This window comes from Apteryx rowi, unplaced genomic scaffold (genome assembly GCF_003343035.1).
Source record: "Apteryx rowi isolate R43461 unplaced genomic scaffold, aptRow1 scaffold_36, whole genome shotgun sequence".
NCBI classification, from domain to species: Eukaryota; Metazoa; Chordata; class Aves; order Apterygiformes; family Apterygidae; genus Apteryx; species Apteryx rowi.
The window spans coordinates 226,161-234,618 of record NW_020450085.1 but is presented as its reverse complement, the minus strand read 5'-3'; positions in this window follow the sequence as shown (position 1 = coordinate 234,618).

Below are 8,458 nucleotides of genomic sequence, written 5' to 3'. Positions count from 1 at the left end.
AGGGAGACACTAATAGAAAGGATTGATGCATTCAGATTTCTTATGAAGGTTTTCTTCCACCAGAACACATTCTTTTCAGTTTTAATTTGTGATTGATTTGAAGGACAGAGGTTGTAGATATTTTAATTTTGGCTTGCTGATTAAACTTGTTATGCAGATGGTGAAGACTGGAAGATCAGAATAAATCATTTTATGAAAATGAGATTTAAAATAAAATTAACCAGACAAGCTTTTCAAGACTTGCAAAAATTTTGTCAATTATTCTCTAAGTTTCCAGCTTGTTTTAATTATAATGCACGTTGCAGTGCTTCAGTCATCATTAAATAGAAGTGGGAAAGCAATGCATGAGAGTACATATTCCCGAGTTCTCAGAGGTAGAGGAATCCATGGAAACATTCGAAACGTTGCCTTATGTGACAGCAAACAGAGAACCTATTTTGGCCTGAGAACACAAACATGAAAGGCTGCATACTATTATCCATATCCAAAGACAGGACAAGAAAGACAGGACAAGAAGTACAGGCATACCTCGGAGATATTGCGGGTTCAGTTCCAGACCACCGCCATAAAGCGAATATCGCAATAAAACGAGTCACACAAATTTTTTGGTTTCCCAGCGTATATAAAAGTTATGTTCACACTATACTGTAGTCTATTAAGTGTGCAATAGCATTATGTCTAAAAAAACAATATACAAAATGTGACACAGAGACAGGAAGTGGGCACATGCTGTTGGAAAAATGGCGCTGATAGACTTGCTCGACACAGGGTTGCCACAAACCTTCAATTTGTAAAAAACGCAATATCTGCAAAGTGCAATAAAGTGAAGCGCAATAAAATGAGGTATGCCTGAACAGACTTAAATCACATCAGGGAAACTTCAGATGGACATTAGCAACACCTCTGCACTGTAAAGATCATGAAGGACTGGAAGAGGTTGCCTGATTAGCTTGTGGAGTCTCTAAGAAACAGGTAAAACTGATTCTGCCTTTGGCATAAGCATGGACTATAGGATCCCCTGAGGTGCTTCCTGGAGCTACTGCTCTGTGATTCTGTTTTTGCCTCCATCCAGACCACATTTAAAGAAAGAGGATCAATAAACACATCGATACTCTAGCATACTTGCTGAAAAAGGTTTGTCTGGCTTTAAATATTATAGTTAAGGGTCTTGTAGGTGTGGATGCACAATGAGTGTGGATGGAAAATGAGTCTGGTCGTAGGCACTAATTAAGAAACTAGTCACGACCAAAGACTTAAGTTGTTTGCTATGTTCTGCTGCTGCCACCACCTAAAGTACAAAACAAGTTGCAGTAAGGGAGCAGCACTTTGAGCCAGTGCCCAATTCTGGAACCACCCCCCCCCCCAGCGATGAAATGAACAATCCGTTCTTCTCTGTGTTACTGCTTCAGGCTGGCTACACACAAGTACACCTGATTGTTTTGGTTTTATATAAACCATATGTTCAAAAACTTTTGCAACCATGAGGACTGGCAATATTTTGTATATCAGACATTAATGGACATTGTCTGAGTATGACTCCAGGAGTTTGGGATGTTCTATTAACCAGTGGTGCTCATTCCTCAGTCACACCTGCCTAGAGTTCCAGTACCCTAAGTAAAAACAATATGCTAATTAAAAATTTTAATTTAAAAAATAAACTTTCCACATATACATATAAATGCCAGTAAAATAAAGGGAAAGAACAGCGAAATTAGAGTTTGAAAGGAAACAGGGAAAATCATATTAAAATGTGAGCATATGGATTGGGTGTAAAAAACAGATGTACAATGTCTGATGATATCCATTAGGCTATTGAGGAAGATTGTTCATACTGACCACCATAATATTGGCAGACTACAAAAAACGATGCACCCTATGGTGCAGGAGTGCTAACACATGGTTATACTATTGCCTCCAAATGTATCCATGTGTTAGTGCAATACAAAGCCAACTTAGATTTTTTTTATTTTTATTCTATGACCAGAATACTATATCGAATTTGTTAGCCTGTTAGATCTTTTCCATTTAGTTACCATAGGTCCAACTATGATATTCACTTGCTTGCCATCAGCAAATCAAGCCGAACTTTTAACTGTACCTGTACTAATGGTTGACAAGACTGTCAGATAGACCTCCAAATAAATTACATTCTTACAGTTTTGATGAAGAAAATGGCCAGAGTACTAAGAGAAAGGCTACAGCATAAACTCTCGTTTACTGAGACCCAGATACAAGCCTTAAGAACCACTGGAAATCTCTTCTTCACCAATTTTCATGTTGTTATACTTTGGCTTACTGCTATTTTGAGTTTAGGCAACAGTCTGTCATAAAGCTGCTTATTAAAGGCTTTCTGAAAATTCTGATAAACCCTTTCACAAAGGCTGTCCCTGTAAACTTAGTTATGACTCCAGAATAAAACCGTGGCATGAAAATCTCCCTGTGAAAATTGCAAGGGGCATTCCTTCCAGCTGATTTTCATATGTGCCACCCATTGCTGCCTCTCATCACTGCACCCAAAGTCTGGCATTTTCCTGAAGCTTCTTAGCTGTTTTTTTCTGTCTCCTCTATTTCATTCACTTTTAGATTAACATGTACCTACATTTATACGTACATGTATTTACATTCAGGGAGAGATTGGCTGGTTAGACTCATTTGTTAAGGAAATGAGGCATACGTGTCCACAGTGTTTGTTTTCCGACGCTCCCCACAGCTTTTGAACTGGCTGGCCGGTAGTTTGGCCTGACCAAATCTGACAGAGAGTACACAGAGTTGTATCAAAGATACAACTGTCTACAATTTTTATGAAAATAACTGGCCAGATACAGTACCTTCTGTAAGACTACAGGGTTAACTCATGTTTATCCAGTCCCAGAAAAATCACTTAGGGTCAAAACACCATAAATGGCTCTAACCATGGAAAATCATCAGTTGGAGTTCATATCTTAATAGATACCAATTAATGCAACCGTGAGACAAAATCCATAGTAAACCAAGCCTCATTAGTTCTGCTGCTCACAGTAATACTTGTTTCATTGACTGACTTTTAATATTCAGCATTTTTGCTACTTCCCCAGTTCTCTGATTCGTCTTTTTTCTTGCTATCTCTCACTTGCTTTCTTTCAAGATTTGCTATCTTTTCCTACACAGAGTAAGGAAAAAGAATTGTAACAACTGAAGAATAAATACATGTTTTCCCTGAAGCTGCCTTAAAGCTAGAGATTACTTTAATTTTCTGGGTGACCAGACTAAAGCAGTGCTCTTCCACAATGGAGTAGTTCTAAAACCCAAATGAATTCTTAAATGCGTCTTTTCAAAACATTGACTGAAAAATGCTTTTACTTCATAGTCACTCACAGTATTCCAGGAAAACTATCCTAGCTTGATCAGAGAAAGGCTATTCAGCCTGTCATAAAAGCCAGTGAAGTCTTTGTCATATTCAGTTGGCATGACAAGTGAGCCAAAAGTATACACTCAATACGTGTAATTTTGCCTTTTCTGTATACTTTTTTTTAACTAAATATCAACTTTTTAAATCATTATAAGGGCATTTACATGTAGATTGGAGCCTGATTTTGCAAGTAGTTCTACTTAAGTCAATGGGAACACTTCTGTAAACTCATTTATTCAGTTCAATCAAATCAGGTCCTGTTTGAATTAATGTAATGATGGAATTCTGTATCCACAACAAATAATAGATGAATTAATAATATTTCTGCAATTTATAACAAGTTGTTGATGTCATGCTACCACTCCTTTAAAACATGCAGTCTATTTATTTCTACTTAAAAGACAGGCGGATCACAGTAAATTTAATCTCATACAACACAGTAAGTTTAATCTCATACAACACAGTAAGTTTAATCTCATACAACTATTTTATGCATTAATATTTTCTGTACACAAGTGAGTCAAGTCTTATACACATCTATGGAAAACGAAGACCCTAGACTTTGGAGCTGCAGAATTCAATGCATTTACAGTTCAAAGTATCATTTAGCGTCAGGAGAAAAATATGTATTACCATTCACTTTTATTGATATCTGTTTCAAACATTCAATAATGAAAGACTACAGTAAACTTCCTAAACATTTTAGGGACTAGATCTTTAAGTTAAACATATTTCTTTTTACTTAGATGTTCAAAACACCCAACTAAAAATAAGAGCATGTGACATATGGCAAATATTTTAGCTATCTTCAAAAGCTAATTGAGAATTTAAATTTATTTATATATATATCATGTCATATTTTTTTGAAATAAATTACAAGCAACTTAATCTAAATTAGATTTTCATTTCCTAAACACTTTTAAGAAGCCAGTATCAGTAAAAATAGTCAAGAAAAACACCTGGAAGATGTGCTTTAGTGGTTAGAGGATTAAGGCAGAGTTGAATGGCTGACTTTCTGAAATAACAGCCTTGGTTCTCTAAAAACACAGATTGCTGTTTGCTACTAATGGGTGCCCTGAGTGGCATTACAGCAAATTGCTTTCCTTGATGACATAAACTGAGTACACAGAAAACATGAACACTTAGTTAAAATGTTAGCACATCAAAAGTCACTAAAGGAAAATAAGTGTTTTCCAGAGAAGGGCTTTGTATGATCATAATTAAACTACTTCTGTTTTAGTGAACTTGTGCCATTTAAAATGGGAAGCAGAACCAGATTTTCTCCTGCCATGATGATTGCATAGTCATTCTGCAGCAGTGCAAAATGAACGCTAACTGTTACTAAATCAGAAAGGCAGGAAAAATGTTACCCTTGGCCACTGGACTGCAGGACTCAATGTGATCCTCAGTGGAAGTCTGGGCAGCTCCAACAGTTGCCCTAATTTTCATTGCAGATACAACATCATCTGCTCACAGCAACAGGCTATTTTGGCTACACCTATTGCTACCTGATTCACCATCATCAGCTCATCTTACACTGAAACATCCCTGCACTATGAGGTTCTGCAGGGGCAATGCAGAATTACAGGCGCCTGTTAGAGGGCAATATTTATCAGTGGATGATCTCATATCAACTAGCCGGATTCTTTCAACGGGAGTAGTTAACTCAAAGGAATTGCAGAACATATTTTAATACAATATTTCAGTTTAAACTTATGTAAAGCTTCATTTGCACAATATGAAGCATAAGGCAATGAAGATTCAGGCCCCTGAGCTCAGGGTTGGGTTTCCTGCAAAAATTTTCTCGCAGGTATAAATCCCTTCATTCTGTTGATATAGTTTAGGTTTGTCTCTTATTTTGAAAAAGAAAGTCAAACCTTTCAGAAGTCATAAATAATCAAAAAAATTATGTTTGGCATACTCTAGGTCTCAGACCTAGACCCATAAACTAGGTTGTGCATGGATACAGTTTAACTTCTCAGAAATGTTTGATTATTTTTTAAGATACAGCTTATCATTTCTATACAAAATATATGACAGAACTCTGTAGCTGTCCTCGTGCAAGTAATTTAAATGAAAAGAGACACAGAACATATTAAGAATCTTCAAATGCAAAGTAGAATATATTTTGGCAATTTGGATTAGGGTAAAAAAAAAGTCCCAAATAATCCACCTCTCACTGCAAATTGATTTCTTAGTATAAATCAGTATCACTCCACTAGACAGAACAACAATGCAGCAACTTAAAATGCAGCAACTGAAAATCTGGGCCTGCAAAATATTTAAAATATATACAGTCCTTTGCCTAGATTATCAAGAAGAGTAATGATTAAAAAAATTAAATATATAAATTTTGAATATAACTTTGCAGTCATATATCTATATAGATTCACACAGAACAGTCAGTTTCACCTTTCTCAGCTTACAAAGTCACTTTCTCAACTATTAGACCAATGCTAGAGCATTTGGGTTGCATATTTTAGTTGCTTTCTGGATCCCACTTGTACTAAATATAACAAAACATGGAACAACAAAACAACAAAATGTGGAAACATTTCCATCAGCTGGTCTCAGATTGTTAAATGATAGCAACTTATCCTTCTTCTTTGACCACTCTATTAAGTTTTGGTAATGAACACCATTTCCACTCCTATTCTTGTCACCTGCATCAGCAGCCATTCATCTCCACTGGCAGAAGAATGTAAAGACAGCCTGGTGCTTTTACCACCTTTTCCTCTTCCCTGCTCTATAATGATTATGTATCAAAGAAGATGCCAGAGAGCATCTTTAGGTAGGAGAGAACTTCTACACATACTTCAGTGCCAGGTCTTACTATCTGGCAGTATTAATTACAGGGAAAAAAAATCTTGGTTATTTAGCTCTTCTGAATGAGTAAGATTCCAGCCATGTCACAGTGTGGCGAAATGAACTGCCAAGTGTGCCTGTCCTATCTAATGCATGACATAGGTAAACTTTCTTAAATACTTAATACTAATATGCACAATGGCCTTTCAGAAGCAATTAATTCAATGTTTTCCGAAGTTACTTCAAGCCACAGAAGAATTTGAAGCATCTTCTCTAAAGAAAAATGTTTTAATTCAGTGATTTTTTTTTTTAATATTCTTAAGACTAAGTTATGGGGGGGGGGAAGGGGAGAACACCGTGTCTTGTGTCCTTCTCACTTTTCATGGTCAGGATCTAATGCTGTGACTCCATCCACTTCTGATTACAAAATAGAAAGCATTACAAACTTGGCGCTGTCACTATATCATTATTATTCTGAATTCATCATCATTATTACTAATCATGTTCTAGTCAAAATAATTAAAATAAAGATTTACCATCTTGCAAGGAGACCAAATAGGGTAATTTAATAAACAGCTACACTTCGAGGAAGGTGATAAGAAAAAACAGTTTTAAACAAGTTTTTTGTAACAGAAGAAAAATTGTAAAGTGATTTTTTAAGAATAAAAAGTAAGTAATATGGTAAGTGTATTTTTTTTCTAAACTGTCTTTTTCAGCATAGAAAAATTTGCTTGAAAGTCTGGTCTGCAAGTTTTACTGACAGAAGCTTCCTTTTGTCACTAAAGGTATACACACAAATCTCATGTAAGCTAGTAAAATCCAGTTCTTCTATTGCCCAAATCAAATCTACTTTCCAAAACAAGAAAAGTCTCTCAGCCAACATACAGTCACCAACAAAAATATTGCTGACAAAATAACACTGGCACCTGTAAGCTCTCAACTTCTATTTGTAGTCAGAGTCAGTCTTCTGAGTCCCCATCTCTGAGAAGTCCCTAAATCACTCCATCACTCATTTCTATTATATTTAAAATAAAAATGTTCATCAGTTGTCATGTATTATTGCACATTAAAAAGAGATTCAGAAAACATTTTTGCTAAAAGTGTACATTTAAATAATTTTAAGATTTCAAACGACTATATATTAGGTCAGATCCCTACCTTGTAACTGGCCCTGCAGAGGGTGAATAGTATCTCTTCCAATAGCAGACCCTTTTAGTGAGGCTGTATTTGTCAGCAAAGCAGCCAAGGATGCATAGTAATATAACAATGTCCTATCATAAGCCAACAGAAGCTCTGGTAGAGTAAGGTTTTGTAAAGGATGGCCCAATGCAGCACTTTGACATACAAATAAGTTACCACAAAGTGAATAGTTAATTTTGGTCAACTTCATGCCAGTAACTGTTCAAGTGCAACAGTCCATCCACAAACGTCTACACTGAAGTCCTGCTTGACAAAATGAGGAAATTCCCTATCTTTCCTTGAAAGGGAGGCTGATGGGATTTTCCTTACATTAATGGCAAGATACTGCCAGGTAGAAATAAGCACACAGTTTACTGTGGAGCAGCTGACCCAATGTTATACTATGGTAACTTGTTTATATATCAAAGGTTACAGACCTGAAGTTTATTAGTGCAGAGACTGACGAATGAAGAATTACAAGGCTTGCCTTACTACAGTGACTGATTTGAGATTAAACAGAAGATCTCAGTATCTCTACAGCCTAGTCTACACACAAATTATTTAAGGGCATAAATACGTCCATACCAGCATCAGCGTTAATTTTTACAAATACCTTTGGACATATGATAAAATGGATACAGTTATGCCAGTACAAAAATGCTTTAGAAAAGTATAGTTTATTCCTTTCTCTGTAAGGAAAAAAGCTACACCAACTGAAGCACATTTATACAAGCATTTTCCCACTTACACTAAATATCTGTTACCAGAGGGTGTAAAGGACAGTGGCCTGACCTGCTTCTATTGATAAGTTACAGTTGTGAAGCAGCTGGACATGAAAAAAGTAATAATAAAATAAAATATGCATGGAATTTTTTTTCTTTTGAAAGGGTTTTTTATCCAAGAAAAATAGATTATTACAGGAGGAAGTCAGTAGGCTGCGCAGCATCCGAGAAGCGGAGCAAGAGATAGACAGGGTATTCTCGGAGACTGTGCAGCTTCGGGAGTCCCAACCCCCCACAGCAGTGGAGTTGCCAGAGGGCTCTGTGCCGTGTGAAACGGTACATCATAACACCGTAGAAGAAGGCT